The sequence below is a fragment of the Rhagoletis pomonella genome, unplaced genomic scaffold (genome assembly GCF_013731165.1).
Source record: "Rhagoletis pomonella isolate Grant_MI unplaced genomic scaffold, Rhpom_1.0 Rhpom_scaffold_00012, whole genome shotgun sequence".
Classification (NCBI taxonomy): domain Eukaryota; kingdom Metazoa; phylum Arthropoda; class Insecta; order Diptera; family Tephritidae; genus Rhagoletis; species Rhagoletis pomonella.
The window spans coordinates 6,947,601-6,953,044 of record NW_023458566.1 but is presented as its reverse complement, the minus strand read 5'-3'; the positions used below and the strand labels follow the sequence as shown (position 1 = coordinate 6,953,044).

General features: G+C 32.8%; 2 protein-coding genes across 2 annotated transcripts in view; both read left to right on the top strand.

Moving 5' to 3' along the window:
- The window catches only part of LOC118747743 (GTP-binding protein Rhes), a 100,314-nt gene that overhangs the window by 22,084 nt on the left and 72,786 nt on the right, over window positions 1–5,444 (top strand). The window lies entirely within an intron of this gene.
- Window positions 1–5,444, top strand: part of LOC118747742 (angiopoietin-4-like) — a 16,211-nt gene that overhangs the window by 5,553 nt on the left and 5,214 nt on the right. The gene's annotated exons all lie outside the window — the stretch shown is intronic.

The window sequence follows — 5,444 nt, the reverse complement described above, 5'->3', positions numbered from 1 at the left end:
ATTTTATTTTATTTTATTTTATTTTATTTTATTTTATTTTATTTTATCTTTTTTTATTATCTTTTATTTTATTCTATTTAATTTATTTAATTTAATTTAATTTGATTTAATTTTATTTTATTTTATTTTATTTCACTTCCATTTTTCTATCATATTCGATTTAGTTTTTGAAAATATCTTCGGTAAAAATTATACTGTACTAACTTCTTTAGTATTTCATTTATGCCGGTTTTGAAAGAAATTAACCAAAAACTGGTTCTAAGACATTCGAATAAGTTAACAACTTTTATCAAATCCGATTACTGCCTATTGACTTTGTATTTGTAGTTTTTATTTCACATTGATTTTCTGGGCACCAGTTGGATCAGCAGTTTTTTTAGATTTATTTTGCGCTTCTTTGTTAAACAAAGTAGCAATTAGCCAAAAGATAGGTCATGAGTGGAATCTAACAAGTTTCGGTACGCTCAAGTTTAACAGAAAATAATAATAATAAACAGCAACAACAGCAACAACAACTTCGGAGATCAGCTAAAGAATAAGAAGAATAATGAATGCCTTCAGTTGAAAAGTGTTAATTAAAAGGAATGCCGAACTTTTGTTTAACACCAAATGCATACATACATATTTGCTTCCTGCGAATTGGTTAGTTAAATGTATTGTTACACTTTACTACATAAGCCTTTCTCGCAAGTAAAGGCTTAAGGATGATAGATAATGAGGTTCCTGAGCCTGGAATTGAATTTAGCATAAAATACTACGCCATTGAAAATTTCTCGTTTCAAGATCTAATTAATGAGAAAGCAATCATGGAATCTGTACCAAGTGTAGGTGCACTTTGTGCAAATAAATGGGCATGCCAACACTAAATGAGAAAATTACATACAGTAAATGGTTTACCTCCGAAAATTGCAATGCGTTTAAAGCCATTTTTATTAAAAGTTTTTCTTGCGGAAACGACACAAATTTTTAAAACAACAAAATTTCCTCATCAAACTTCTTTATCGGACTATACGGTATTAAAAATAATAATAGAGATTAGTGTTTGCCCAAGCTTCTCCACTGATTTAGGGCGTACGCCTGGATGTTGTCACACAAAGGAGAGGGACCTGCAGTGTTACGTCGACTCTGAGCGGTGATTGTATTTTTATGATAAGCCATTTTTCATGGCAAAAATACACTCGGAGGTTTGCCATCGCCTGCCGAGGGGCGACCGCTAAACGTTTTCTTGCCTTTTTTTGATCTTAGTAGTAAATACGTAGCCCGTAGGAGATTTGTTGCGACTAATTTATGCCCAATTTTAAGCAATGAAGACGAGTTCGGGTCTACTCTCCTTAGAGATTAGTTGTTGTTATATTTGCAAGAGTCGTAGCCGCAAAGGTTAATTTTATTAAGTGTCTATTTATTATTTTTGCTGAATGAGTCTTATATTATTACTATTTCGAATTTGTAATTCAAAAAGCAAAGCGATTCATATCTCAACCTTCAACTTGTCAATAAAAAAGAATTAAACATACTTACATAAATGCACAAACCAAGTATGTGCCAACAAAAGCCGGGGACATACATACATACTTACATGTGTTGATGCCTACATGAAGTTAGTTTTTGTTTAATGCAATTAATATGGTAGCTGGCGCACATCTTACATAATTAAGTACCTGCTTTGTACAAGAAGTTTTGAAAGTAAATACTTTTGACGTCTGCCAACAGTTACTTTATGTAAGAGCGCCAACCTACTACATACATATATCATCGCGGCACACGTAGGTGATTATAATCGTCACATCTAATATGAGCATGGGCATTAGGATGTGTCTATTTTGAATGAACGAAAATAGTGAGAGTTATTTGATGTTATTTTAACAGTAGTAATATGCTGTAGTAGCTTTAAACGAATAACAATTGGCTATAAAAAAATTGATTAAATAATAACTGGGTCATTCCATTGAAAATATGAAAACGATATAAATTTTAATATGCCCTCATTATCTCTAACCTCTTTTTAAATGGCTACATTTCATTTTCCTGTGGGAAAATATTAAAAAAATCAAACAAGTTTGTAATTTATGCATTATTACTTTACACCTTGTGACCTAGATCCATCTAAACCTTAAAAAAGCTTATTAAAGCCTCTAAAATTTCCACGGAACCACTTTTTCGAGAGCCCAAACAGCTTAGGGAAAACTCTTTTGGAGGATCTGCTAGGATCCGCTAGAGAATCAGGACGGTTTAAAAATATGTAGGGATAGGCATGGGAAAATCATTGAGCAACGCAATGAACCTTTGTGGCCTCCGAGTGAACTCTTTTTAGATGTAAGGTACCTAACCTGTTTCGAGGTTTCCGTTTTATTGCAAGTCTGTGATATATATTATTTAAAGGATCCTATATTTAATGCCAAATGCGATTGGTTAGGGATTAGTTTTATAATGGTTTCGAATACATACCACCATAAAAGAAGGCCCATTTTAAATACTCTTATTTCATTTTTTGATTTATTCTATCGTAAAGAATTTAATATCAATTACTCCGCTGCTAAATAAAGTAGAAAATTTTTCGCATTTTTTAAAATCAGCGTTATATAAAAGTAGGGAACATGCGATTACCATATGTATATAAATTAGTAAATTTCATGCTGTGAAAAAAGGATACCATACCATAGTGACCGCTTCCTTGCAAACAAGCTAAAAAACTTTTGTTCATCAAAAACTTACTCACCCTAATGCCTATAAGCCTATTAACACTGTAATTATGGTCTTAATAGTGTTTGTAGTTGAATACCAAAATAAAACTCATTTACACACAATAAATAAATATAGTTCGAGTAGTTGTTGTACGTAAAAGTTGGCTGATTGACAAATTGTGCCAACATGACTCTGTACTTACTCAAATTTAAGTAGATGCACATCCAGATGTATGTATGTTTGTATGTATGTTTTTTTTTTATGTATGCACCATGCAGTAATTCGCATTCACTTTGGGCTAGTTCACAAATTACCAATACTAGTCCTGCCAACCATATAAAGCGTAAAACTGTCTTCTTTTTAACATCGACGTGCCTTGGGAAAGAACCTTGGGTCCCCTTATCAGCCGGTTGTTGGATAGCTCATTTTGGGTTGATACTCCAATACTTTCTGGATATGGACTAGTTGAAATAAAATAAAACTTACCAACCGATGAGCGCATTATTTACTTGGTGTCTTCCGATAAGTGCTGGTCAAGTGCTGGTCAAAGCTCACGCTTCTGATGTATGTGTAATTATACCTTTCATGAGCATGAAATGGTATTATAACTTTGGTCCGATGTTTGTAAGTACCAGAACAAAAAGAGATAGACCCATGAAAATGTATACTTATATGATCAGAACGTCGAGCTGAGTTGATTTAGCCATGTCCGTCTGTCCGTCTGTCCGTCTGTCCGTCTGTCTGTCTGTTTGTATGCAATCTAGTCTCTCAGTTTTCGAGATATCCGGATCAAATTTGGTAGGTGGGTGTATTTTTATAATGTATTAATCATTTGTCGGAACCGGAAGAATCGGACCACTATAACATATAGCTCCCATACAACTGATTGTTCAGATATGAGATTTTTCATTATAACTTCTCCATTTATGCAGCTACGACCATGAAATTTTGCAATTCTGGCACCCATTATCATCAGAATACTTACAGTGAAAATTACAAAGATCGGGTCACTATAACCTATAGCTCCCATACAACTGATTGTTCAGATATAAAATTTTGCGTTATAACTCCTCCATTTATATAGCTAGGAACATGAAATTCCGCACTGTTTTCAATAATTATCAACAGAAAACTTACAGTGAAAATTATAAAGATCGGGTAACTATAACCTATAGCTCCCATACAACTGATTGTTCAGATATGAGATTTTTCGTTATAATTCCTCCATTTATGTAGCTAGGACCATGAAATTTCGCGCTGTTTTCACTCATTATCAACAGGAGACTTACAGCGAAAATAACAAAGATCGGGTCACTATAACCTGCAGCCCCCATACAACTGATTGTTCAGATATGAGGTCTTTTATCATAACTCCTCCATTTATGCAGCTAGGAACATGAAATTTCGCACCATTTTCACTCATTATTAACAGAATACTTACAGTGAAAATAACAAGGATCGGATGACTACAACATATATCTTCCATACATCTGATTGTTCAGATATGGGATTTTACTGTAAAACTCCTTTATTTGAACAGCTAAAACCGATAAATTTCGTAAGATATTTTATAAATAATAATACAAAGTCTACTGAGAAAATCGTCAAAATCTATGCTGTATAAGCTTTATCTCCTATAGCACTGATTGTTAAGATACCAGTTTTTGTCATATATCTCCTTTATGTACGAAACTAAACCCAATAAATTGTGTTACCGGTTTACATACCGATCACATAGCGGTGAAAATCACTTAGATTGGTGCTATATAAAGTATATCTTCCATACCTCTGATTGTTTAGATGCGATTTTTTATATAAGTATGTAACTCCTCTATCGATGTATGCAGATGTATTCAAAAGTAGTAATCTGTCAAAGTAAAATTTGCAGATGTTCATGAAAGGTATGAAACCTTCGGCATAGCCGAAGACAGCGCTGCTCTTACTTGTTTTTTTTTAATTTTTTCCTTTTTTTCAATATATAAATCAACCTCAAATTTCATATTTATTTATTATTTATGTTTATGCATCAACCCTAAAAATTTGAAACAAATCAAACACATGAAGTGTTAACTCCGTCCGTTTTGGTATGGAACGCCCCATATACATATGCACATACATACATACATATTCCTATGCATATACATATGTATGTACGTAAATTGATGTTATGTCATATTGAGTTTTTATTTACAAACAAAACCGAAAGGCAGATGAAAAGTTGGACAAAGCAAAAGATTAAATGTAGTTAAAGATTTGATGTTTGCAAATTTCCATTTATCGATTACGTTTACCAAATTGAAATCGATTTTGGCACAAGGTTAATTAACTTTTTTGGATTATAAGTAATATTTTGATATCAAAAGTTACTTAGTAGGAAGCAGCTTTTGAAAACGATGTACATATTTTTCAGCCAGCTTACTGCTAAGGCATCATGCGTCTTCATTAATAAACGCAAAAGTGTTAACCTTGAATTATATGCAACTGCGTATCTACAGCATATGAAGCCAGCTCATATGTAAACATTTATTATGTTTGGGAAAACTTCCAGGAAAGTAAATAGTCAACGAATTAATTACTTGTTTTCAAATGGTAATTGTAGATAATTGTTTTTTTTTACACGTTCAGCGTAGATATATATGCGTGTAGAAAAACACGGCTAATATTACCCAATTATTTATTTAACCATTTTTTCATAGTAACAATATTTTATAGGTAGCCCAAAAAATCCAGAAAATGCCAGAAAAAACAAGGGGGGGGGGGGG